This window comes from Cyprinus carpio, chromosome B11, assembly GCF_018340385.1.
Source record: "Cyprinus carpio isolate SPL01 chromosome B11, ASM1834038v1, whole genome shotgun sequence".
Classification (NCBI taxonomy): Eukaryota; Metazoa; Chordata; class Actinopteri; order Cypriniformes; family Cyprinidae; genus Cyprinus; species Cyprinus carpio.
The window spans coordinates 8,229,529-8,257,434 of NC_056607.1; the positions used below are offsets into that span (position 1 = coordinate 8,229,529).

Sequence of the window (27,906 nt, forward strand, 5' to 3'; positions counted from 1 at the left end):
GCAAGAAAAAAGTCAGAATTGTGAGATATAAACTCAAAATAGCAAGATAAAACAGTCAGAATTTTGATATATAAACAATTTATACTTATATAAAAAAAATTTTGTTTTTTTAAGTTTATATGTTTTGAATTGAATGGTGACAGAAAATTTGAGATAAAAGTCGCAATTACTTTTTTTTTATCCCATGGTGGAAACAAGCTTTCATACTGATGCACATAACTAACTAAAACAAACATAACAGGAAAAATTATAATGACAAGGAAATAATGATGGGAGAAATAAAAGATGAAATGGTTACCAAGGTTATGACGAAGGTCAAGGTTCAGATGACGAGTTCAAAAAAACTGGGAAACCACAATGGCAGATGCTCTGTCGTCTCTGAAGGAAACAAAAGTACAGGGAAAATGAATGAATGAGCCGTCGTCCTGGCCAAAGACAGCTTTATGAAAGCACACAGTCCAGAAGGAGCAGGCCTACAACTGAGATTAGATGTCATTAGCACAGCAAGATAACAAACAAACATTGTCAACAATAGGTCAGTTAGGGAGGGAAGTACTCGGTGCTCAAACGGGAAAGCGGCCTCATTAGCTGAACACTACATTTAAATTGGCTGCTTTATGAACACAAGCGCTCTGGTCAATTTATGCACGTTTCCGGCTTTTGTCCCTCCCGTGCTACATATGCTCTGCTAGCCGATTATAAATTACCTTTGAGATTTACTGTAAGAAACGACTCTTTGTTTTTCATTTTAAACCCACTGAGAACATTAAAAGTTACTTATCGCACAGATAAGCCAGAATTTTTCCTGTGCCTTTTTTCCCCCTACAATGTTCAAACATAATGAAATTAACATAAACTACGTTCAAGTCTAATCAGAAATTACTCCTCCAACAGGGAATACGCTGCTTGATGTAATTATTAAACTCGCCTGGAATGTTTTGGTCTTGCGATTATTTTCCGTTTTAATGTGTTTTTAATTGTAGCTGTGTTTTTATCTTCCCATGTAGATTAGCATCAAGCCATTCATTTGCAACTGTGACGGAAACAACAACCCGACCGCGTGTTAACGGCACAGCTAGCCCACCTCCAGGACACCGTCAGGCCTTTGATTCTGGAGATGTGTGGCGGCTGCTAATATGTTTTTAGTGTGAGCGGCTCTTTCGTTCACTACGTTCACCCGTCCTGAAGCCCAAGGAAACTGCGAAAGAACAATAAAACGACCCAAGACTGCTAGCTGGCATTTTTCTCCCCGTCTTTTTTCAGATGCCACCAGCGAAAAGCCATCAGCAAAATGAGATAGTGTTTACAGGGTGAGCCGGATGAAAAACAGCTCCAGTAATGTCTCCCGTTCAGTGGACTATAAGTGTTTCTCGGCGATACGCGGAGAAGCTTTAATGGGAAGAAAAAAGACGAATGCTCTCACCATAATTACAACGGTTTCAGTGTGCGTAATTGTGATGGTTTCTTACACCCAGACAGAAGTGCTAACAAAGACGAATGTCTATTGTTCTTGCCCCTTCAACAAAAATCCCCCCTCGTCTAATGATTCAGGAATCTCATTTTCCCGCACCTAATGATTGTGAACAGAAAAGGTTCTGCACGGTAACAGCCCACTTCGTCGTAAATAGGTACGGAAACAATCGTGATGAGGGAATTATCCCATGTGCTAGGATCCGACGACTTAAACATAAGCAAAAGCAAGATTAGCAGGTGTCCTTGAGATAGTTTTCCACCTCGCAGCAACTGGGAAAATAAAAGATCAGCAGAGTGCACAGAATTAAAGCAATAAGGAAATGTGTTCCGTTCTTCCCTCACGTAAGAACTGCTGAATCATCCTGCCTACTACTATTCATTTCATTACCGCAACAGCGCTCATTAGAATCAAACGCATGCATACAGTAATTTAAGAAGCGCCATGAAGGTGGTTAGAAAGCATGAAAGTGAAAGCACGGTGAGAATACAAGTGCTTATGGTGAGCGTTCCTCCCTCCAGCGAGATCCTCTTCAACGGTGTATATTTTCAAATTACTCTCCCACTTACCCTCCGACCAATCTCCGAGATTGTATTAGGATGACTTTTACAAACACGGACTCCGGATCAGAGAAGACATGAACATTCATCAGCACTGGCCTTTCACGTGACGTCACGTGAGGAGCTCATTTTAGCCCGTGCAGTTTCTCAAGTACAAGAGCACACGGGGCGCAATTACCCGTCCTTTGGGAAATACACTCTGAATAGCTCATCAATACTTGTTACTTCTGTACGACACCGAAGCTAGATTTATTCATTCCCTCCCTAAACTCCCCCGGATGTGCACTTTGAACACAGCCGTTGTGGAGAAGCGCTGGATAATTAAGCATGTTTGCTAGGTTTATCTTTGTGCTTTGACAGTGCACCTGAGCTCTTTTTTTAAGAAGTGGTTGTTGTTTTTTAGAGAGTGTTGTTGTTGTTTTTTTTAGAAGGGGGGGTTAAAAAAAGGGGCCAAAGGGTTGCAGATCTTCCCAATGGCGTGACTTTCCTCAAAGAATGCAAATCACCTTGGGGGCGTGACTGACAGCAAAGATCTGTACGGTCAGCGACAGCAAGGTATGTAGGTTCTTGGATGGAAATGTGTGCCTGATATTGAGTTGAATTTTGTATTGTAATGGGTTTGGTTTTTAAGTGTCTGGGTTTTGGCTTTTAGATGTGAGTGACCTTTGAAATCTTGCTGAAGTAGATCAAAATAGAAAGCAATAGTTGGGAATCAGAAGTAAACAAACGATAAACCTTTAAAGAGAGACCAATTGTGATGAAGTTGTTAATCAATGCTTCTGTAACCTCTTCACATGGAAGTCGTTTTTTTTTTTTTTTTTTTGCACACAAATAAGTATTTTTGTAGCTTCATAAAATTATGGTTGAACTACCTTTCTGGGCCTTGCACATGGTAGTTCCCTTGCTGTCTATAAAGGGTCAGAAAGCTAAACAAAATCCGAAGATGAATGAAGGTCTTACAGGTTTGAAATGACATGAGGGTGAATAATAATGGCATAATTTTTTATCTTTCTGGTGATGAACTATCCGCTTTAACTCTTAAACAAAAATGTAACATGGGCAAAAGAAAAATACAGAACCAAGGCGGCTGAAAAAAGTGGACAGGCACTGTTGCAATTTACATCTGTGTTACTAACCGATAAGATGACTAGCCTGTTACCAAAACATTTCAACAGGGTACTAACCGCTTTAAAGTTCAACCTGAGTTTCTATTCTGGGCAAAAGGACGTCTGTTGGGTTAGTACCACAATGACCATAGATGTTAGAAAGCAAATTGTGTTTTAACTCAACCTGTACCAAGTACCACAATAATAAAGCTTAGCTGTCCGCTTTGAGCAACTGCAGTACTCAACGAGCGCAATATAGAAGGCAATTCCCGCACAATACACGGATTTCGAAGCTCTGACGATATTCCTGCTCTTTTGGAGGAAGTACTGTCACTTTTAGAAGGATATAAAAGAGCCCTAAATCCTAAAGCCATGTGAGTGGGGATTTGAAGTGATGTGGCTTCACGTTTGTCGCTGGGGGTGATAGAGCCACATGTCACTTAGAACTGCCACTTCAGGTCATGCTCTTACTTCTTGTGTTCTTGAGAAGACAAACGCTTTTCCTAAAAGCCATTTTATGTTTTTTTTTTATTATTTTTTTATTTTACTGTCTCCCCTTTTCATACGAACATGATGGAGCTTATTGCTAAAGACCAGCATGAAGACACTGTGAAGAATAGACTCAAAAGGCTTCTTGTGGAAACAGATTGTCTCCATTGTCTCTATCAGCTACACGTCATATAGAGCTAAGCATAATACAACTGCATCACAGCCTTGCATCTGAAAGAGACATTTTCCTAATAATATCAAGAATGTTTTTAATATGAACTTGGAAAAAAAAAACAATCCTATGCTAAATTCTGTACACCAGAACTAGGTTTTTAGGTTTTCTGATGACAATGTGGGAGGTGCGTGTGTTACTACCAAATTGTTGTTGTCAGTTGTTCCTAAAGTTTTGACTATTTCAGTTTGTATTATTCATTATTGGTTCTTTAAAGGGATAGTTCACCCAAAAATGAAAATTTGATGTTTATCTGCTTACCCCCAGGGGCATCCAAGATGTAGGTGACGTTGTTTCTTCAGTAGAACACAATCAAATATTTTTTAACTCTCAACTGTTGTAGTCTGATAGTCATATAATGGAAATGAATGGGAATCATGGCTTTGAGAGTAAAAAAAAACATACACAAACAAAACCAAATTAAACCCTGTGGTCTGTGCAAGAAACTGAACAGTATTTATATCGTTTTGTACCTCTGATTCGAGCTCAGGACAGTTCGGACATTGCGTAGAATCGCAGGTAAAAAAAAAAATATAAATACTGTTTAGTTTCTTGCACAGACTGGATCGTTTCTGGTCTTTACATATCAATGTATCGTCATGAGCCACAGGGTTTAATTTGGTTTTGTTTGTGTATGTTTTTTTTTACTCTCAAAGCCGTGATTCCCATCCACTTCCATTATATGACTGACAGACTGCAATGGTTTGAGTTAAACATCTTCTTTGTGTTCTACTGAAGAAACAAAGCCACCTACTTCTTGGATGCCCTGGGGGTACGCAGATAAACATCAAATTTTCATTTTTGGGTGTACTATCCCTTTAATATCGGTTTAACTCATAATTGACAATCTAATGGGTCTGGAAAGAAATGTACCCAACAATGGCATTACTGTACTTTCAACAAGAAAACATGGTAATTATGTAAAGTAAGCCTAATCTGCACAAATTCCTGTACAAAAACTGTATCACTAAACAAATTGAATGTTTCCTAAAAATTTAGTAAAAAAAAATAAAAATAATAATTCTTACTGATTACCACAGGAACTTCTGTTCTTCACGGCCACAAACTCACAGATATTGTCTTTTGTCATGCGGACTCAAAGATGCTAACTCCATTAAAAAAAACAGCATGTGTCAGCAGTGCCCTCTGACCCCAGAAGAAACTTAAAATCCATTCCAAACAGCTGCAGTTAGGGGTTTGATCAAGGCCTCACAAGCATCACACCTTGTCACAGGAACACAGTGCTCAGCATCGAAAAGAGAGGACAGACGGGTTATGAATTTGAGATAGAGGTGGCATGATTTGCTGCTCTCCACTGTTAGAGTCCCATCAGCCACCTGTACATTATTAATGGAGCGCCAAGGTAATGCAAGGTTGTCTTAGGGGTTTTTTAATCATGTAAAAATTGCCCTGACAGCATGGCATCCATTTTCTAAATGAGAACCGGGTTAGCTTAAGAGCCTAGTTCACCGCTTGCGGATTGCATTGGAGTAGGAGCTCAAATTTGTTTTTTCAAGGAAAAGACAAGAGCGGAGCTGATTCTGATGAATGGACTCTCTGTGTAGCAGCTCACTGAAAATATGCTTTGACGTTAAAGTGGGCAGCAGGTAATGCTGAATTGCGGCTCTCCTGTGTTTGGTGTTTTGTTTCTACATGGGCTATCACTGACAGCATTCATTCTCATGGTTTCAGAGGATGCCTCACATTCTCTGAGAACTGCCAACATATGTGACTGGAGGCCTGAAGGTAGGCAATTTTAGCACTGCGCTCAGAATCAATACTCTATCTCACTGTCAGAGTGCAGCACACCAATCCTTCAAGGCCCCTGTTATTTATATTGTTTAGCCCCACAGTCGCAAAAAAGGCAGTGATGATGAACACTGTTCCTCTCTTGCCCTCTCTCCGTAAGTGAAAGAGCACAGGAGGGGAGTTAAAGGTTGGTGGAGGCATTATAGTGTAATGCCCCTGAAAGTGCTGTTTTCCCACAATGCCCAGCGTGTGCGAAATTCATTTTCTTTTTTTTTTTTTTTTTTTTTTTTTTTTTTTAGTTGCAGGTCACAGGTTTCTGACAACTTGCTTTCTAAACGTACATTTAGCTCAGCTGCAGGCTATATCCCTCTCTTAAAAATGTTTCTTTTAATCGTTTTCAATCATTGTCATCATCATTGCAGCATCTCCTGTCAAACAATCCCGGTATTACCACATAAGTGTTTTGAAAGGACATTACACAAAATCTGTTGTTATACACTTAGACATGGAGTGGCTGACCTTTTCTAACATGGAGGTTTTAGCAATTGACATTTTGCAATCTTTTACCTCTAAAAAGGCAACAGATATCCTTTTCATTATGGGACTACAATGATTTGACGTGAGTAAGAGTAACTCTTATTTAAGAGTCTGAATATAAAAAGTGCCATTTGAAAGTGCATTCAAAGGAAAAACAAGTGATGTCCAGCCGTTGAAATGCAATGTGCAGTGAAAGTGAACTCATTTCGCTATATGTGTGCGCTGTCAGAGAGGTTTGCACCACGAAAGACGGTGCTCATAGAGCACAGGAGTATTGAACAGAGTTATTTTTGCCACTTTATAGGACCTGACCGGTTAAATCTGTTTTTTTTTACAGGTATTCTCATAAACAGTAATTTAGGTCTTAATGAAAGCAACAGCTAAGAAGAAAAACATGTAACATTACATTTGGATACGCTTTTATATTGGCAGCTCTTAAAGTGAAAGCAGTCAAATATTCCTACTGTCTGTCATTCATGTTAAACTAAACACAAAAATAAAGAAAATCTCCCACTGCTCTTAACTAAATCACTTTTGTAACTTAAATAAGAAGAAATATATTAATTTACACAGTGAGTACATTGTTGATTACTTTAAACAATGTATGTAGAATGTCTTATTTATTTGTTCTACTGTAGTTTTTTTGTCCTATTGCTTGTAATTAGTTTCTTACACTTATTTAATCGCTGTTTACTTGTCTTTAGTGAAGTTGTTTTTGTTTTGTTTTTTTGTGTGTGTGATATTTACACTAGTGACAACAATTATGAAATGTCCATGGTATCAAAAATGTTGACATCATAAAGACCTTATTTAAGCCTATATTGCGATTTATATTGTTACCTTGTATCAGGATAGAATATTTGGTCATATTGCCAACCTCTACTTTCCATTGCAAAAAAAGTGGAAAAAATGTTCTATAGATTAAAAAAAAAAAAAAAAAAAAAATCACACTACAAATAACAATGTTCTTTTAAGAACTCTTCACTAAAAGGTTGGTTCACAAAAATGGTTCTCCTATGGCATCACTGTGGAAAAACCCTTTATATTTAAGAGTGTACCAGTATTTTCCTTAGAAAAAAATCTAATCCAGTTATCTATGATGATCGACAGTATGCCTCACGTGTAGTACATAATCATTAGGTTGAAAATAACTAATTTTTCTTCTAATATCACTCAAAACAACAATACAAGGTCAGGCCAGCTTTCTGTAATGATCTTTTCGTTTCCAAAGCCAGAAGGACCATCAAGTCCAGATCGCGCGAGGGACTCCGGCAGATGCTCCGCCTCGGTTTCAAAACAGTCCTAGCCAGTTCTATGACATCAGCTCAGCCAGCCTGCCTGCGAGCGGCTGAAGGAGGAACAAATGAATAATAAATAGAGAAAAGAAGGAATAAATAAATAAAAACAAAGCACCTCTGCTCATCTTTGAAGTAAGGTACAGCTTGAGGCGGTAACCAAAAATATCTGGGGAGAGTGAAAGAGAAAGGGGGGATATACACTTGTCAAGGGCTGTTCAGACACAGTGTTCCAACGGCTGAGGACGGAAGATCTACATGCCCTCCCTGGTGCAAAGCTCTTAGCTCAAAACTGCAGATTCACTGATGGCCTGCATCGTTGGCTGAAAACAGAATGAACACTTAGATTATGAGCGGATTTGGTGGAGAGGGCTTTCACAGCTGTGTGCTCGGCGCAGCAACGCGACGCTCGTGATTTGGCAGACTGTTGCACCAAATCGTTTAGGTGAATCTGTGGGTGAAGCTGTGTTGCTGACTGCTAGGGTTGTTTGGCATCATCCATATGCAAACTTAACAGATGAGTGAAAAAATGTGCAGACGAAGTCAAGCACACCGGTCTGTGATGTGTGAATGAGTTTGGAAAAACAGCAGTCTACAAGCCTCACTTAAACATGGGGCTTATGCTGTATAGGTTTTCAAGATGTATCCTGGTGAATCTCATAAAAACACGTTTATACCAAAAAATGCATTTATACCATGACTAATTACCACAACTACATAAATTGAAATGAATATAAAAATGTAAATTAAAAAATAGGCTTTAAACAAAAAATATCATTATTATAAATAATTAATAATATAAATAGTAATTAGTAGTAGTAGTTGTTCTTCACCAGTCCTGTGAGATTCACCCAGTTCCAAAACAATCACAAACACCTTTTGTCAGCCAATAGCGAGTCAAGGTCTCCATCATCTCAAGCCGGTACACTTCAATATTTCATGTTTGAAATTTCTTTGGGTTTAACATTGTTTTGTGTCAAATTACAAACTGCAAGATAAATAGTTTGCTTCTGTGCAAGGCAAAAACAGGCGCTATAATGTCTGAATTTCAGAATTAGCAGTGACAGCGGTAGAAAGACAGAATGGTTTGTCTCTTATGACTCTTGGTTTTATGCATTTAAAAAGAAACTTCTCTATGATAATTGGGCACGAGACAGAAAGAGAAAATGATACTCATGAGTTCACATGTCCTTTGACAGTCTATCAAGCAAGCACACACCCTCACTAATTATGTCTTGCCAACCGTGATAGCTCTTGTTAGAACGCGGAGAAACATCACACGCTAGACCTTTTCTGTCGTAATAGATGTTCTATCCAAAGAACAGTTTTACTATTTCACAGTCTCTGAGATGTGAAATTCATCCCTGGAAAACCTCCGAAACCACTTCTGATGTTTCTTGATGAGATATCCATGTCCCCTCACAAGAACAAAAGATGCATAACAAACCCAATATTAGTGGACAGCGTTTGAGGAATCAGATTACAACAGCAGCAGCATTCTGTTTCATGTATGAAATCTCTATAATATGGGTAAACATACTGTCATCCACCTTCTGCTATAAAAGTCGTCCAACACCCTCCCCCCCACCAACAGACCTGTCCATCAAATCAAAGGCAAGAAAAAGCCTTCATTCTACGGCTGCTGTCACATAGCAACGAGACAGCCTTTGTGTGTTCTCAGACGCAATTTACTGAGGCGTCGTACCACAATTTGTTTTTCACACATAAGGACACCCACAAACACAATTCTAGTGCAAGTTTATATTTTATGTATGAATGTATATTGATTGCTCTAAAAAACCAGCAAAAAAAAATAAGCCATGTTGTGTAGTACAACACAAACAAATGCAGTTTTCTCCATGCGTGCTAAAAGTCAGAAGTCATTTAACAGACGGTTTAACTAAAGCAACATAGAGTGAACTTAATACTAAAGGGGTGAGGATCAATCTATCAACCTACAGGTTAGCAGTCCTACACTTTATGGTTAGCAGCCCTACACCCATTCTAGCTCTGTTCCCAAACCTAATCAGCTGCCTACATAAAGGGGAATTCTACAGCATCATAAGCACACTAAATGACACAAAGATTGTTTTCAAAAAAGTAGGTAATAAGCTTATGCTGCGTTGAGCGTGAATAAAAGTTTATTCCTTTATGAAAAGAATGTCTCTCTCGCCTCTCCCTGAGCCCAGTTGAGTTTTAAGCGTGTGGTGGGTTTGGTGGTGGTGGTGGTGGGGGGTAATTGAAAATGAATGGGGGAAGTCACGTGAGGGAGGCAATGCCTCCATCACAATATGGTTGAATATGACTGGTTATATTCGGCTGTGATTGGTTCATGTGAAAAACCCGCCTCTTGTTGTTTGTGTGTGTTTCAGCGTTTATGAATCAGTCTGAATGAACAATAAAATTAATGTCTTCTTAATGGGAAGACTAACGAAATGATTACTTTAAATACAAAATAAGTGTATGTACTATAGTATATATATATATATATATATATATCTTTAGATATTTTTTTAGCTCTCCCAAAGTTATCATCCAAGTATCACCACATTCCCAAATTTAATCGCTTAAAAGCTTCCATGAAGGTTAGGATGACGCTTTTATCTTTATATTTCACACCAGCAAGATAGCAAGCTTTAAGTGCCCTTATTTAGTCACTGGTGTACATATGGATGAATGCATGCTTTTTTTTGTCTCTCCACCCCAGCTGACATTCAACAAACAAGTGGTCATTTTTACTGTTCAAACTCTCTGCCAAGCTCTGTCATACAAACACACACAGAGGCAACTTTTTTTGACCTGTTGTGTTTATCAGGTCTGAAATGCACCTCAAGGTTACAGACTCCAAACACCATCAATTACTGCAGACCAACCATCCCCGGCCATATATGTGAGTGTTTCTGTGAATGCTCTTGGGCATGAATATGTATGGAAGAGGTCATTTCCAAATCTGTGTGCTTTCATGTGCACTCAGCATCTATGAGCGCACATCATGAAAAGTAGCACTTTTCACGTCGTTCATATTTCTTTGAAGTCAGGAGCTCTATTGTTGTCTCTTTAAAATGTGGCTCAGCTCACACAAAAAAAAAAAAAAAAAACAGTATCCATTCAGCGGGGGCAAAAAGAGAACCTTTTTCAGTCTAATACAAGGGGTTTGGAGACCATTTTACTGATGACAAGGAGTTTGTCCCTCTGCGTAGAGGTGGTAATTTGGTTCCTGCAGGGACGAAGGGGCCACGGGAGAGCTGGGTCATTATGATACAAAAACCTGTCAGGGAAAACACACACACCACCCACTCATACACATGCATTACTGTTTTGATAGATGGTCTCCTCAGATATGTTGCTTCATTTCTGCCTGGTAAAGTTTGACTACACCATTTTAAAATATCACACCCCACAATTCCCTGAAAACTACACCTCTCACCCCTGCAAAAATTATTCACCAAAAAATTTTGGAAATCCCAAATATTTTAATTTGCCATATTACCTTTCAGGCTGTTGAGGCAAAACATTAAAAATCACAAACAAAACTGCGAGAAAAATGTCAAGCCACAAAAGACTCTTTTGAGTAAATAGAAATGAGTCATGGCATCAGTCTAGGTAACAAACAAGCGAACCATTTGAACCTCTAAAACTCAATGTGATGACCTTATACTGTACTTTTGAGTGCACATTCAAGTTTCACACATTCCATACACAGGCTAAGCGTGCATAACACAGGAGAAAAATGTGGAAGTTTTTATCCACATATATGAGTTAATCTACGTTTTCCAATGCGGCCTGCAGACCCAAGAACGTACAAAGTGCCAAAGTTAACTTATCAAAGTTAGGGCCCAGGCGTCAAATCCCCCTCCATCTATTCCACTTAACAATATACTAATGCTCTTTAACCTCGGCCACTGATTAACGGTTGCCATCGCGCCGTTTGCATTAAATCAAATGAGAGATGCGTATGCATCAGCATGCAAATGCGGAAAGGAAAGCCATTCAATTCTCGGGTCTCCCAGCAAATCCCTGCCACATTCATATACTACCTCTTCAAATGAGACTCCATTAAAAAAATACTGCTTATCCACAATCCAGGCCGGATTGATGCATGTGGAGAGCGTTGAAGTGGGAGAAAAACGTATCTGTGATTGTTATTTTTATCCGATGACGTGTTATTAAATATTACCTCTCGCGCCCGCGTTCCCCCATTCTGACAAAGCTGTATTGACAGAGGATGTCCAATCAGCAAGAAACTCAAATGAATTTGCATTCATGAGAAATAATGTCCTGTAGGACCAACAGAATATTGAGGGATTTAAAATAGGAAATGGGGGCAGAATAATAATTTATTCTGGAGGAAGAAAATGTGGGGGGAAAAATGTGTTTTTGCATAAACACTTGGCTTGTTTTGACTTCAAGCATGTGTTATGACGTTCGCATAGACATCTTGGTCTCATATAAAATCAGCATTTCGTTAAAGTGGTACACTGGGTCAAAGACAGTTCCAGAATATACAAGATAAAGAAAAAGGATAAATCTTTGTTTTTCAAATATTCATATTCACAAAAATGTCCAAAATATAACAACACTGCTTTCCAAAACTGCTATTTGAGAAATATATTTTTAATAATATATTAATTTTAAATACTGCCAAAAAATTATGCCAAACCAGTTAAATGATATGACTTTCTTTACATTTTTTATTTATTGTATTTTATTTATTTATTTATTTTATTAGGCTTTCATTTTTATCACCCAATTAATTTTTTTTTTTTCATTATGATATTAGGACAATTGTTCAACTGTCCCATTTTGATTAATACCTTATTGTTAAAAAAAAATGAGCATGAATTTGAATTGTCCTAGAAGACGGTACAGTATATCCTAGTGTAACACAAGTCACAAGATAAATTGTTTTAGTGTATTTTTTGATTAAATGAATAGATCTAATATTATATATATATATAGTATATATATATATATATATATATATATTATAATACTAATATATATTCTTGGTATATACTGTATTATATATATTAGATATAATATATAATATATATCTATATATATAATATAAACATGGAAAAAAAACATAATAATATAATAACAACGTGAGACCATTGACGTTTCAAACACGAGCGAATTGTGATGAGGTGGAATAAGGCACCTTATCTCCTCTGAAAAGAGAAATCCAGATTTTCCAGGATTCGATTTTGACTGCTGGCTGAAGGTATGGCAAAGACAAAGAGGCGTGTCACTGCGCTTTTCCAGTGTGATGGCCCCATATCACTCAACAGGATAACACCTCCATGTTAACATGCTGTCTGATAGGTGACTGCGTGACAAAAACAAGCGTTTTCTCTCGAAAAACTATTTCTGAATGCCAATGAACTGCAAGTGCCTATCATGCTGCGAGACTCCATATTGACGGACCACAATAAAGCTCCTTTGATATCTCTATCTGTCCTTGCACTTCAATTACCTGACATTACCGTTCTTGTACATCTGACCTCCCTGCCAGTGGAACTGAAGTGCCGGGAATCTGTGTCTTTACGATCCTTTATCAGCTAATTCACAATGCCCCTTAATTATGTTGCAATTATTACAACTCTTGCAATTAGCGCACGCTACAGCTGTAATCCCCCCCCCGCCCTTCCCTGCTTGGATAATTATCCTTCCATGTCGAAATCCTCCGAGCCCGACCTTTGAGTTAGCATCTCACCACCCTCTAACCCCTCCATCCAACCACAGGATGTTTAAGCTCTACACGGAGAGCTCACTGTCTTCCACTCATAGCAGAAAAAAAAGCAACACTGGGGAAAAAAAGACCTGATAAGTACTCTCCCTCCAGGCAAAGGGTTCGCTTCAAATTGTACCTAGAGTAAATGGCTTTGATGAATAGGGGTCATTGTGTTACAGCTGCTCGTGCTAAGCACTACTCGATTTTTCTGAGTTATTACTCGCAGATTTCTCTCTGTGAGCTTCACTAATGCAGCTCCCACGCAACCTCTCAAGAAAGAAGGGACCAAGCTTTGTTTTATCCGCTTCTATGGTTTTCGCTTTGGTGGAAAGCAAGACTATAGATCTGATCTCTTCTAAGGCTTCTTTGTGCTTTCGGCCGCTTTATCAATCAGCAGAATGGGTGGAGGTCAATACTTGAATTTGTTAAGTGTGCATGTGCCTTGAGTGCTTGTATATAGATGGTAGACGGCAGGCATTTCCACACAGCTGCATTGGCAAAATATGAATCTGGTCATAAAATCGTGAGATTTACGGCAGAAAGCGCAGACGGCTGCAGTGTAAGCCGGTGAAGCGCATCTTCCTCCCCGGCCGTGATGATAGTATCACTGTATTATTGTCAAAAGTCACTGAGATATAAAAACTAAAAAGTTCAAATTATTCACTGCCAAGAATTTAAGGAAAATACTAATCTCACAGCTCCTGAATGCCGATGAACATCGGCCGTGTGGCGCAACGGCTGAATAATAAGATCCGACTGCACGCGCAAAACACGCATTACATGTAGATCCCCAAATTACACGCCTCCCGCTGTATTATTATTCATGACACCGCAAGAGCAGAAAGATATTGAGTTATCCTCTTATAAAAGCTTAGATGAAAGAATCAGACCCCCGTCCCGTCCTTATCACCCGCATACGGTCTGCACGGCCACTGAATTTTTGCTATTTTGGTCTTTTTTATTATACCCGCAGACTTCCGAATTTTCTTCATCTTATTTCCTGGAGTGTAGATTCACTCGATCCACAGCTGTAATGAAGGTTATTTGAGTTGCCTGTCGCCTCAGGGATATCCAATATTCACATGTCTGTTCCCCCCCCCCTCTGCTCTCTGTTGGACTTCTCTTGTGGGAAGTGATAATGTGATTTCGGCCTTGTGGGCTGCCGTCAGCTGGCATCAGGATTTGACTTAGAGTGCTGGAGGATTTCTGCTCGGCCGCGCGCCCATCACCTCTGCCCCAAGTGGTTTTCGCGAACTGCTATTTGTTTTCATCATTAAGGGTTTTTCTCCAGTCCGCGGTAGCCGGCGATGCTCCAGGGACTGAGACGCTTTATGAAGTCAAAAATACAGAGTCAGAGTTTACAAGTAGAAGTTAAGCTAACTAAAGGACGTGATTTCTGAGAGTAACTACAATAGAGGATAGTGGCGTGCTGTTACACTGGTCATTTTTTTGCAGTCAGAGAAAGCAAATTTGTTGAATAGAAAAAGCAAGATGTGGTTTATATATTGCTTCAGCTTTCAGAATGTGCGCTACATGCCACCTTTTCAACCCTCCACGAAGCACAGCAAGTTGTGCTTATAAAACTTATCATCCAACGGGTTTGATAAATAGCACTGGGGAGTGATATGAGACTCCCTCACATATGACATTCACATGAGGTGCTACGATCACCGTGCATTTTTAGCACTATAATAGAGCCGTTAATGTCCTTCAGGTGCTGACTTCTCATTTTTTCCTGCTGCACCCTTAATGTCCATCCTCTGAGCTGTTGCAAACAACTGTGTTGGAGTGGAGCAGCTAGAAAAGGCCGTTCAGGAGACAGGCGTTTCTCTCGAGCCCTCTGGTAATATTCCCTCCAAAGGCTTAGTTTTTAAAGGGTGTGGTGGGAATCCAGAATGGAAATCCGCGCTTAAAATGGAAGCAATACAACCCAGGGGAAAGCTGCTCTTTTGGTCAAAAAGAAGGGAGCATCGTAATGAAAAGCACCTCAAGAAATGTAGACAAAGCACTGCATTGGTAAAACATTCTCTCCAGCTTTAACAAAATGCTAGAATTCAGTAGTCACAAAGATTCTCAAAACTCTTTTGATGCCAAAGAATATGATTATGGAATCCCCATCGTAAATAATAAAAGTAGCTGTATATTTTCATGTATATAAAAAACTGCAATTTTTACACCTGTAATAAAAAAAAAAAAAAATATTAAGTTTAAAATTATACACGCTTTATAAGCTGTCCAAATTATGTCACTGGTACTAAAGTCAAAGCAAATTATTAAAATACGATTAATATATGCGAAGCTGACACGCACTCTTTTATCAACATTAAGTAAGTAATTAAACCATTAAAAAAAGAGAGCGTAATTCAAAAATGTAAAAATTATCTAATATATTCAAACATGACAGTTTTTTTGGTTGAACACAGCCATGAATTTTATAGATATTATATCATTTTTGAACAAGGGCACTTGATTAAATAATAATGATCATTCAGGAAGACTAGTTTTGGCTCTGAATGAAGCAGTTTTAAATAATACAGTTAAATGAATGGATCACTGATTCATCATAATGGTCTGGTCACCAATATAGTTGTCCACTAGTCGCAAAAAATCACAAACCTTTTTTTTTTTTTTTCAATATTACATAATATATTTTAGATATACTGTCACCAAGAAGATGAAAACGAAGTTAAATTAAAAAAAATCTCTTCAAAATTGATAGAGAGCAGATGCTCCCAGAGTTGTTAAAAATCGATAAAAATAGGATGATTCAATCGGTTGAGGGTAAATGAATTGTGTAACAATTGTGGGTGGAAGTTTTATTCCAATCTGAATAATCTTATTGAATCTTATGAATGAAGATTTATATGAATCTCTGGAAGACCTGACCTGTCCTTTAAAAAGTTTAGAATGGTATTATCTGGCTCCATAATCATATTATACAGTGGTGATTACTGTATACATCCCGCCACTGATTTTTTTTACAGCAGTAACCTAGGAACACTGTTTGCTGTTTGTTCCATAAGCGCCAGGCTGTGTCAGAGACTGACTTTGCATCTCATAAAAAAAGAAAATTGGTATTGTGAAATCATATTGTGACATCCTATTGCAATCGCGAGTTAACTGAAATCACTACATGCCTAACGATTCAGCTGACCTCTTAACCCCTCACTGAGGGTTCATTGGAGCACAAGTTTGAAAACCCCTGCTGTGGTATTGTGTTTTGATGTTCGTGGCCAACATGTGCTGCATATAAAAACCCGCTTGCTTTAAGTACCAGACTGCCGGCCACTTTCATGACCCTTCACGAAGGGGGGACCCGCCGGCACCCCACCTGTTTTAACGTACTCTTTATGGACTGTGGAAACCGCTCAAGGTGGACAGCCTCCGGGGCGATATCAGCCCTCTCTGTGGTGTACTCGATGTCTGATCAAACATTGAGCATGACTGTGTTGATGTGTATGTGCGTTCAAACATCCGGGGCTCAAGAAAGATTTATGTACTGAGCTAAGAGTCGTTAATTATCACCATCTGATGGAAGTCACACTTCAGCTGCGCCGTACGGACAGCAACACCATCGCATGTACTGATGGACTAATGATCTGCCTTTGTGACTGGGAAATTACCTAACGTCATGCCTTGAGCTTTTCTATTAATTTATGTGATGCGTAACAGGGGAGAATCCACTCTGTTTTCACTGCACATCAGGCGCCGGAGTGAGGAATTCTCGTTCTGCTCAAAAGCCTCAAGGACTAATTAGCAATTATTACTTGGCACTCGCAAAACACATGAAATATTTCTCAAAGTAGAAAGAAAAGGATAATTAAAAAATAAAGGACGATAAATTATACATACACTGAAGTGTTAAAAAGAGGCCCTCCGGTGCTGTATTTTCAAGTTGTGCCCTTATGAAAACCTAGAGTTTATTCTAGTAACCGAGACTTTTGGACACTGCCACAAGGCCTTTGTTGTCTTTTGGCATGGTAATGGCCACAGGCAGCCCTCGAGCCACTGGAGACCCCGGCTGCAATGGATTAAAAATAAACGCACAAGAAAACAAACAGACGAGTTTAGCCCTACACTGCAATTAGGTGAGGAATTCTGCTTCCTCATTGGCAGCTCATAGAGCAGATATTGATCGACTGTGGCCACAAACCAAACAGAGACGGCAAGAGAAAAGCACTGTGGGCTGCTCTTTAAAATGATAATAATTATAAAAAAGAGGAAAGTTTTTATTGTTGGAACAAAAAAGCTGAATAATTCAGCGCTGGAGACATTCTGATAAATGGTGTAAGTGGAAGGCGGCGTTTGATTAGGACCTTTGGATCTAAGCCCTGGGGTTTGTCTGAGTGTGAAAGGAAGATGCAGGCCATAAATTTCTTAAAGGCCTACACACCTCCACCATAACAGCTGTGGAGGGCTTTTGGGTAAGGTTTGAAAGTTCGCCATGTTGTTTAGCACACACTCAGAGCAATGGAACGTATGAGAGCGGATGCCAGGTGTGTTGGGGATTACGTGAAAAAGAGACCTTCAAACTGAGAGTTCGGGGTTGTTCTCTGCTTCACTCTGCAAAGGTGGTTATATTCCTTCCTCCTGTCCAGGAGCTCAAAATAGCCACTTTGTCACACCTAACGTGAGTTACCAGGATTTGTGGTGTACAATGATGACGCAAGCAATACAAGACTCACAAACACGTGGATTAATGCTCGATCGCCCCCCTTTCTTCTCGGATATCAACGGGTGTCTGCCTTTTGTTCAAAACAACGCTCATCACGAGGAAAGGGGATCTTACGCTACAGAAGAATGAAGGAAATTAAATTTAAAACCGATGCTACTATCACGACTACCTAATTTGAAAAACCAACATTGTTGCAGCGACACATTGTGCCCCTTATTAATTATTACAAGGTAAAAAAAGTCTCAAATCCAAACAGAAAAACAGTAGTTGGCCATACTTGGACAAATCAAATGAATTAAAACTGAACATAAGAGCACAAGAAGTAAGTATTTTTGTTTTGTTTTTCCCAGTCATTTTGTACCTATGACCAAAAAATAAAATAAAAAATCATCAGTGAATACCCCATTAAAAACCGAAACTAACCCAGATCCGAAATGAATTTGCTTTTTTTTCAAACAAAAGTTTTATGAGACTTGAACCTCATCCAATGGAAGGACTGCGAATGACATCACGTAATAAAAAAATCTAATAAAACTATTGATTTATAGTACAGATTATCTTATTACCTAAGTCTGCAATGCATAATAGTCTGATGTTTATTGCAGAATAGTCTAATATATACAAATATATAAGTTGTTTGAGATGGATGTTGGCTGAAAAACTGATTCAATTATGCCATGAGAGTGGAAGCTAAAAAAAAAAATGAAAATCACACTGACTTGTGGCATCTACAGAAACATATATCATCAGTAAAAATCAATTTCTCTATGAAGAGCTCATAAATGGAATATATCACATCTTGTACGGCTTTTGGAAAAAACAACAACATTTTATGTAATTTGAGACTGTGTTTATGTTTGTTGTGCCGTTCCCTAAATTCATGCCAGGCAGCGGGAGTGGATGGGAAGGAAGCCTGACAGCTTCATGTAAAGCAGCCTGCGTTATCTGTCCACCACTTTCTTCAGTTACTCCTACCTCTTCATATCTCTCTTCTGAAATGCCACATCAAACAAGCCCTTACACACACTTTGAGTAAAAAGCAGAGACCTCTCACTTACGAGACGAGTCGCAGCGATGAATTGCATGACTGCACCCGCCTTGATAGTCAAGTCAATTTTTGGTAATTAGGCAGCGGAGGGCACGGCCATTGTAACTCCTTCCTGAAGGGAACTATATCATCTTTTCTCTTGCCCTACATCATGCTTCTTGACAAAGGCAGTGAGTGAACACAAGCTGAGGGAGGGGGGCCTATATATCTCGGGTGACCTCGGGGGTCTGGCAAATTTGTTCACCACCTACAGCATAACAGATTGAGGGGACGTGCCATTTCCCAAGATCACTTAACAGATTTACCTTCTCTTCTATTACAACAAAATGAGATCGGTTCTGACAAACACGCAAAGTCAAACCCACCTCTACTACTCCAGGTGACTCCATGGAAATCACATATTTAGCCATTGAGTTTGTATCACAGGTGAAAATGGTCATTTGAGTCCTACTGGACCTAGGACAGTACTGCAGGGGTCACATGAAGTCTTTAAAAAGAAGCACTGTGCTCTTCTTTTCTAATATCGATGGCCATCTCTACAACACCCACCAAACTACCTTTGCATTGTTTGTCGAAATCGCTGAGGCACCCGAAACACATACTAATTATGTAAACATGACTTTGAGAAATTGCAAAGTTGCCGGAGAAGCCACGGTCGTAGCCTATGAATTTCCCACTTAAATGTATACATAACAAAGGGCAATTGTGTGCATGAGTGTGTGCGGTGTAGAGATTGAAAGAGTGTGTTGCACATTGGGGGGTATTTCTCGCAGAATTTTAATGAAGCCTCAAGGTTCTGCTAAAGGACAGCAGGAAGGGAAGATGGAGAGAGGAGGCATTACAGCACAGAACAAGCAAAATGGTATATTCTGTATAATAATAATTCACTCTTAAAACACAGTCTGGGGTTACCAGACAGGCTCTAATGTAAAATTTGCTCACATACAAACTTGTGGTATAAGAAAAATGTCTCAGGATTACGTGTCTTTGTTGAGACCAAGAGATCTTGCGTATAATGCATAATAGGGTCCAAGTAGTGGATCGCTCTTATTTTCTCCCAATTGAAAATTAAACACAAAAAACCAAATTTAGGACCCGCAAAGGGCAACACACTAAAAACGAAAACATTTTGTAATTCCATTCTCATTTTTCACTGACATGTTAAGTAAATAATTTAGAAAAGAATCTAATAGAAGCTTTTCAGTAGTGGATCTCACACTTTGTGGACCCCTTTTCTTATTTGTCCATGGCTACACACTAGGGGCAAAGATTTATCTTATATGAATCAACTCATTTAAATTAGTTTGATTAAGGTCCAAAGGTGTCTGGTTTAAGTCTTTTCATTTTAGTCTGCCATAACGCCTATGTTAATAAGCCGATTTACTGCGGCATCAATTACATTATGCTTGTTCGTTTGGTTGAGAAAGTTTATGGAATTAAAGAAGATGCAAATTCCACTGGCGATGGACGAAACCCGTAGTTCCAATAGCTCTTTAGTTTTGCAGTAGCATAAAAAAAAAAAATATTGGAAGACATTACTCGGTCTTTAATAAAGTATTTCACATTTTAGAATAACAACAAGAGTCCAGTCAAAACTATGGAATAATTTATTCAGTGGCAACAATTCTTGAATATTTAGAGATCTTTTGCAATTGAAAATTCTCAAATGTATTTAATTTATTATAGGGAATATATACATGTACAAAATACAAAAATCATCAAACACAATGGTTAGGATCTCCCCGACGCATGCATTCACGTCAGTGCGCGTAAAACAGTATTAGACTGTACCCTTTTTTTTTCACAGAAAGAAACATAGCCAGGTTGGAGTCCCTATCTGGCGTTAACCCTCTGCGACCATCACTTGTGCCTTCAGAGTGGGGGTTGTTGTTATGAAATTCGATAAACACGCCATCTGGTGAGAACAGCATAAGGGAAATGACTGCCATTTTTCCACTCTCTTACAATGATGGAGGGCATCACAAAACAAAACCCCGTCATCTTTCAGGGTTACATCTTGTGTCAATGGGAAAAGTGCTTTCCCCGTCTCACCTCACCAACTGGTTGTGGTTTGTAAAAGCACGAATTCTAAAAGCCCAGACATCCACACAAAGTGCCTCCGGCCTCCAATTTTCCAAGTTTCTTGATGCTTGTTGCATTAGTCATTTGCTGGCAAGCATCCGTGACAAAGGCGGTTGTTTATTTCACTCCTTCGTATCTTTTCTGCATGTTTATTTGCACTTTACTCCTAAAAACCCACCAATGCACAGCAGTCAAAGTTTAACGTTTAGAATATGTTGGTCTAGACTTCCTGAACCCATAATCTCTGCAAATATAACCTGTGCAGCCCTCTGGCTTCCTCAGCTTTTACATGGGCAAGCCTGTGCCTTCCTTGAATCTAGGCAGACGTGACCTCCGTCTCAGTCACCATCCATCCATTTGTCCTTCAGGGTGGATTCCTCACTCAAAAGACAAAAAAAATAAAAATAAATAAAATAAATAAATAAATTCTCAAGTTAGTTCAGCGTCTCGTTAACCTGCGAAGACTCAGACCTCACCTTCCCTGACAAGCCTTTGTTTGGGCCGAACCAGCGCCGAGGTGACAGGCCCGTTAGCCTCCAAGTCTGGAGAATCTTGTCAGGCTGTGCCAAAGGCTAGCTGCTACATGATTTGCAGAACTCATAAATGCTAAGCAGGGATGAAGGCTGTTGCCACTGTTGAAGGCTGGCAGGGTACCTGCTCTTCTGCTAAAAGAGATCTCTTTTATGGAGAGCCGACCCGGGCCTGTCAACATCAACACATTCTCAAAGGCATAGAAAAAATTATGACTTTTATAAAAGGCTCGTAAAACCGAGGAACCGGCACAGTGAAATACAGTATAATTTGGGACCTAGCAATAGACTAAGCATAGGACATTATGAGCACCACTTTTTTATTTCCCAGACAAGCAAGATCGTTTCTTACTTTTCACTTTCCCTTCGAGCTGAGTAATGCACACACAAGGTATATTGGTGATGTGAGATTTGAAACAATAAGTTAAGATCAAAAAACAATCAAAAACCATATGTGTCATTTTAGCTGACTTTTATCCAAAGCTGATTCAACGACCAGCTACTGTATTACAGGGACAGTCTGTCTAAAGCATCACTTTTTTTTCTCTCTCCTCTCTCTCATCACCTGTTGATTGGAAGTAAAACTTTTAAAGTTTACAAACCTCACTGGAGCATCGATGGAACGGGGTGGATGGGTAAGTTTTAAAAAACCCCCAAGCGCAAAGAATTGAGCAAATGCAAGCGCCACATTGCTATGTGCCAGCATAAAGATCACACTCCATTCTATAATCCATGAAGCATTTACAATGGAATGTTCAATCAATAAATCATAGAAATAATCACTATATATATATATTATATATAGATATATATGTGTGTGTATGTGTGTGTGTGTGTTGTGTGTGGTGTGTGTGTGTCGTGTGTGGTGTGTGTTTTGTGTGTGTGTGGTGTGTGTTTTAGCATTATTAAAAAAAATTACAACAAATGGATCCCATCAACAATGGTAAAAATGGGTAATATAAAATACTTAAATTATTTAAAATTATATTAATTACATTTTTAATAAATGCTTACATATTTATAAATGCAAATATACCAAATATACATGTATATTAATGTATAAAATATAATAAAAAAATTACAAATGAATTTTATAAAAATACTTACATTATATTAATTACATTTTTAATAAATATGTATTTATAAATACAAATATGTATATTCATTATAAATATATAAAATATTATAAAAAATATCAATGTTTTTTCAACAGTAGTAAAATGAGTACATAATTGCATGTACAATTTTTATTTTTTATATTTTTTGCTAAAGTCCCTGAGCTCCCAGCTGTGTTTTTTTGGTTTAGTAAAACACACAGAGCTGTCATGCAGCTTCAACACATCCAGTGCAGACACACTAAAACTGTCATGGCCATACACTTCCATTATAGGAAAACGTGTAAGTCCCCCGTCCCATGGAGGAATAGCGACCACCACGTGAATGTTTAAGCAACAGTTCTTCAAACCACTATGCTCGTACAGCTCTGTACATTTGCTCAAGGACATTCACTAGGCCTTGTAGTCCTAACTCAAAATAGCCAGGTCCCCTGACATGACAAATATAAAATGTGTTTATCATATGAAATGGCCGCAGAGAGAGGCAGCAGTATCATCAACCCAACCCAGTGTTCAACTGCGTCCATCACGGCACCAAAGATGAGTCCCTAAAAGAGACTAAGAAAATCTTCCCCTACGATTTCTTTCTTTCTCCCACCAGCAAAAATCACAACCATCATCTATACATCTCAAAAAGTATCAGAAACAAGCAGGTGAGAGCTCTGCAAAAACAGCAGCAACTGCATCACTCAAAGAGAATTTGCTCGCCATCACCAACGATCCCTTATTCCTCATAAACTCTCCATTGTGGTTTACAGAACCCCAGTAAATGACCCCACTCTTCCCTCTCATGCACTCAAGCATTTAATTCCGTTTCCTCGCCGGCGATGAACTGAGATCCATCAATACGGCGTTGTCAGGAGGCTCACGGATAGTAAAGTCTTCATTGGCGAGAGATGTGGAGCTGCTTGTTGAGTGGCAGTATTCAGCATAATGAGATTTGAGCCAGCTTCCCCCCCAGCAGCTGATTAGTGTATCACAGCATATGACTGAACGATGCTCTCGCTCAATCTCCTGGAGTCACTGGAGGTAGCCGACTTGTGCATGGATCATATGTTAAACGTTGGGGCCCGCAGCCGCCGTAACAGTATTACCTGAGCCTTCCGCTTACATAACGCTGCAAAAATCCATCTTCCGGCGTTCCAGCCGTCTGCGTAAACATCCATGAGGAGTGGTGAGGCAGTAGCCAACGCAATCAAAGGGGGTTGGACAAAATTGAGAAGTATGAAAAAAACCCTTAACTTCTCTGACTCCACACCGCTGTACTTGTACAGTTTTAACAACTTGACACCATGCCAGTCTATAGCCATTTGTGCAACAACCGGAGGGGGCAAGGCCTCTTTGGATTCAAGAGAACAGCAGTCAGGAGAGTTGCTGTTAAATCCTTCCAAAGGGCAGCGCAGTGTTTGTGGCTGCCATCCAAGAGGCCGCTGGGAAGACTGACAGGGGGAATAATTAGTTTGGATCCAGCGAGCGCCAATCATGGGAATGTGTGAAAGAGGAAACACGCCCTTTTTCCTGTACGTTTGTGGATGACTTCGGAGTAAAGGAATGGATGAGATTTTATGTAATTAAATAACATGAAAGTCTGTCCGGCGTGCTTTAGGAATGAGCCATGCGAGCCATTTTCATGATTGCGTGAGTTGCCGATGTGCTGTGGATCAAAGCGAGAGAGATCGTAGGTAGCCACATGTATGGAAAAAGAAATGAACAGGGAAGCACTCCAATCATCCACACCCATACACACAGACTCATTCGGTGTAATAAAGCGACAGTCATTACAAATGGCCTGTGGCACAAAAAGCCTTACCCAATGGTTCAATTCAACAGGGAGAAATCTATCCCTCTATCCCGAATAATTTTTACACCTCATGTGCATACGAGACATGGTAAAAAAGGGAGGGGTTATGGGGCGAATGAGGGTAACGTGGGATTGGAGACAGGTGGAGAGAAGGGGAATGGAAGGGAAGCATATGACGCCGATTCCTTCAGAAGCAGGTACAGGTACAAAAACACTTAGATTATGATTATGGTTACACCACAACAGATCATCTGGCCTCACAGTAAGCGACAGGTTAATAAAGAAAGAACAAGAAAGACTGCATTCATTTACGCATCGTGGTCAGGCGCTCGCTCTCGCTAGCTTGCTCATTGTACCCACAGACGCACCTATACCACAGACTGACAGCAGCCTCTCCTCGAATTACTATTCAGATCATGATCCAGGCACCTTCACAACAATCAGCTCCTTACAGCCCAAAGCCTCCCCGTTTGCAAAAAACAAAGCAGCGTGACCTGTTCCTTTTTTAGTCCCCTCATTTCGTCTCCATCAGCGGCTCAGCCTCCATTTCCTCAAACATTTGCCTGCACGGAGTCATCCTTAATTACCACGACAGGGGCGACGCGTTTCCCCGTCCCAGGCACAAAGAGGAAATAAATGTTGTTTTTTTGCCTCTTTATTTCTACTAATGAGGGAGCTTTGCTCTTCAGCTCGATTGGGAAACGCTCTCAAAACAGGACGAAGAGCAAGCAAAGAATAATGGTGAGAAAAATGCAAGCTTCTGAATTGACAGTTTCCAAAAAAAAAAAAAAAAAAAGGAAAGGAGTCTGCATAATTTGTTTCCACAAGAGGAAATGTATTAAAATAAATCTCAGTAAACATCAAGACGGACTGGCTTTTTTCTGGCTTGGGAGAAATGAAATCAAACTAATCAGCATTGTGCTAATCCTTTCAAGGAAGCTGTAATCCCTGGGATAAGCGGGACATGGCTAAACCCACTCCGGAGGGGATCCGGTGGATTCTTTTAACAAGCCTGATTATAGCAACAGACGACCACATGTCAGAATAATGCCTGGACCAGGGAAAAAATAAGGGCAAAGTCTGTTTGTGCAGATGTGTCATAATCATTCAGGACTTATTTACAGTCTTGCCACAAAAACACAGGGCATTCAAACTGATCGCCATTTGCAGTGCCAACACTGGTGACAGATAAAAACAATGTGCAGCACAGAGTTGTGCACCACTCTGATATTGCCTGAATTCAGTTCATGAATTGATGAATGAAAACAGAACATAGACTACAATTCAAATTTAAATCAAATTATGCAGAATTAAAATGAACTGACTGTCATCAAGACAAACTTTTAAACAAGGCTATGTCCAGCCAACATTCAAAGGCTTAAAAAAGACAAAAATTTGCGTCATGTTACTTAACCAATTTTAATTAAAGCATACAGTGCCATGCATTGGAAAGATATTGCACTAACAGAAACAAAAACAATACGACTTAAAATAATCCAGTCAAAGTCAATAATTTCAGGTATTTACCTGCTTGAGTAGTGTGAACTGACACTGGTACATTCACTCTGGTAAACTGAAGCATTTAGAGTCAGTAAGAACTTTTTTTTTTTTTCTGTTTAATATTACTTTTATTCAGCAACGACAGAATCATTAAATTGATCAAAAGTGACAGTAAAGACTCAAAAATAAATAAATAAATACTATTCTTTTGAACTTTTAAGTTAAAAACGTATCTCGATTTCCACAAAAAAATGTTAAGTTTTCAATAAATAATAATATAATAAAAAAGTTTTTCTTGAGCAACAATTATAATAAGCAAATTATAATGATTTCTGAAGGATATGTGACATTTGAAGACTGGAATAATGATGCTGAAAATTCAGCTTTGCATCACAGGGAATAAATTACATTTTAAAATATATTTACATGGAAAACATTTTATTTCAAATTGTAATAATATATTCCTGTTTTCACTGTGTTTTTGTTATAAATAAATGCAGTCTTGTTGAGTATATAAGACTTTTTTTTTAAAAAAGTACACCAACCCCAAGCATATTATGAACAGTAGTGAAAGTGCTGGTCAGAATATTTAGGTCTTATATTAATATTTTTTTTTACTTACAACTGTACTAAAATACATCTAAATCATGGACAATGAATAGCATACACAGGCAGATGGAGACTGTAGCTCAACTACACAAAAACCCACCACTGAGTTTACGCCTCCTGAGACTCTGAAAAAACAATCACGAAGCAGAAAGTCCAGGTCGCAGATCCTTTCCCTGTCTGAACAAATCCAAAAAGGTCAAAAATGCAACAGATGTGGTCTTCGCTTAAACTACATTTATTTGTTATAATGGAAATTGAAGTGTAAACCTGGCTTGTTTGGGTGACAAGAAACCCTTCCACTCCGCAGAAGCCAAAAGTGCGCTTATACAAACAAAAACTAAATTTCCCAGCATTCCCTGTAGGGTAAGGTTTGACTAGTAGCATCTGCTTTCTTTGATTATGTGTGGAGAAACTTAGGCAGACCAGAAAAGAAAAGGGACCCAGAGGAACAGGGTAGTGCCAGCTAAGATTTAAGGCACAGTAACCACTTTCCTGCACTTATCACAGGGGTAAAGCTGGATCCGTGATGCCAATATCTAGATCAAGAGCACGCACACACCAAAAAAAAAAAAAAAAAAAAATAATGCAAGTGGGAGAAACTGAGAGATTTAAAATAAAACAATTGTGGCAGGGGAACTCGACAAGACAAGGGGCTTGCATGCAGCAGCATTTTTCCTTGCCACTTAAAACTTTTAGATGCACAGTTTATCATCTGGGGCAGATTATGGTGGAATGGCGCAGACACAGCATCTCTGTGTAAGTGCGTAAAGGGGCATTCGCTATCGCCACCGGCCAAGGCTACTCAAGACATTTAAGCGTACTAAAATGAGAGAATATTGTTCACCTTGACAGCTTTTTCATCCCTGCTGCTAGGGAGCGACTTATGAATCTTTCGCGATATCAAAGCCTTTTACTCTGGCTCAAAACAGGGTCCCAGCGATGTACATTATAAAAAGCAAACTCGTGGGCTTCTCCGTTTGCAAAGTCTACAAAACATGGGGATTTTGTCATTGAGTCAAGGTAATACAATTCGATCTTTAGCTTACCAGATCAGCATGTAAGCTCCGTACCCATCCTCACTGTTTGCCCCTATATTCAGTACACATGCATTGTGATTTTCCACGCCCTCCTTTATCCAGGGGGATTGTTTCACTGAAGGTGGAAGAAGGTCTAAAAAAGAGCTTAGATTGGTCAAACAATTACAAAACCCCCTGCACATCTCATTCTCTCCTTTTTTGGAGCATTTGCTTGACAGGAAAAAAAAAAAAAAGAAGCATGAAAAAAAACAGACCAGGCTGAAGGACACTTTGTCAATAAGTAATACCCACGCTGTATTAGCTGCATATTTAGCCATGAGAATTCATCTAAATTGC

General features: G+C 39.2%; 1 protein-coding gene across 6 annotated transcripts in view; it reads right to left on the reverse strand.

Annotated features, from left to right (window-relative positions):
* Positions 1–27,906, reverse strand: part of camta1b (calmodulin binding transcription activator 1b) — a 272,952-nt gene that overhangs the window by 240,271 nt on the left and 4,775 nt on the right. Inside the window, exon 2 of one of the 6 annotated variants that reach the window (XM_042733744.1) lies at positions 299–378. The exons of the other annotated variants lie outside the window; for them this stretch is intronic. The gene's annotated coding sequence lies outside the window, so the exon portion shown is untranslated. The remainder of the gene's footprint in view (positions 1–298; positions 379–27,906) is intronic. 6 annotated transcript variants of the gene reach the window in all.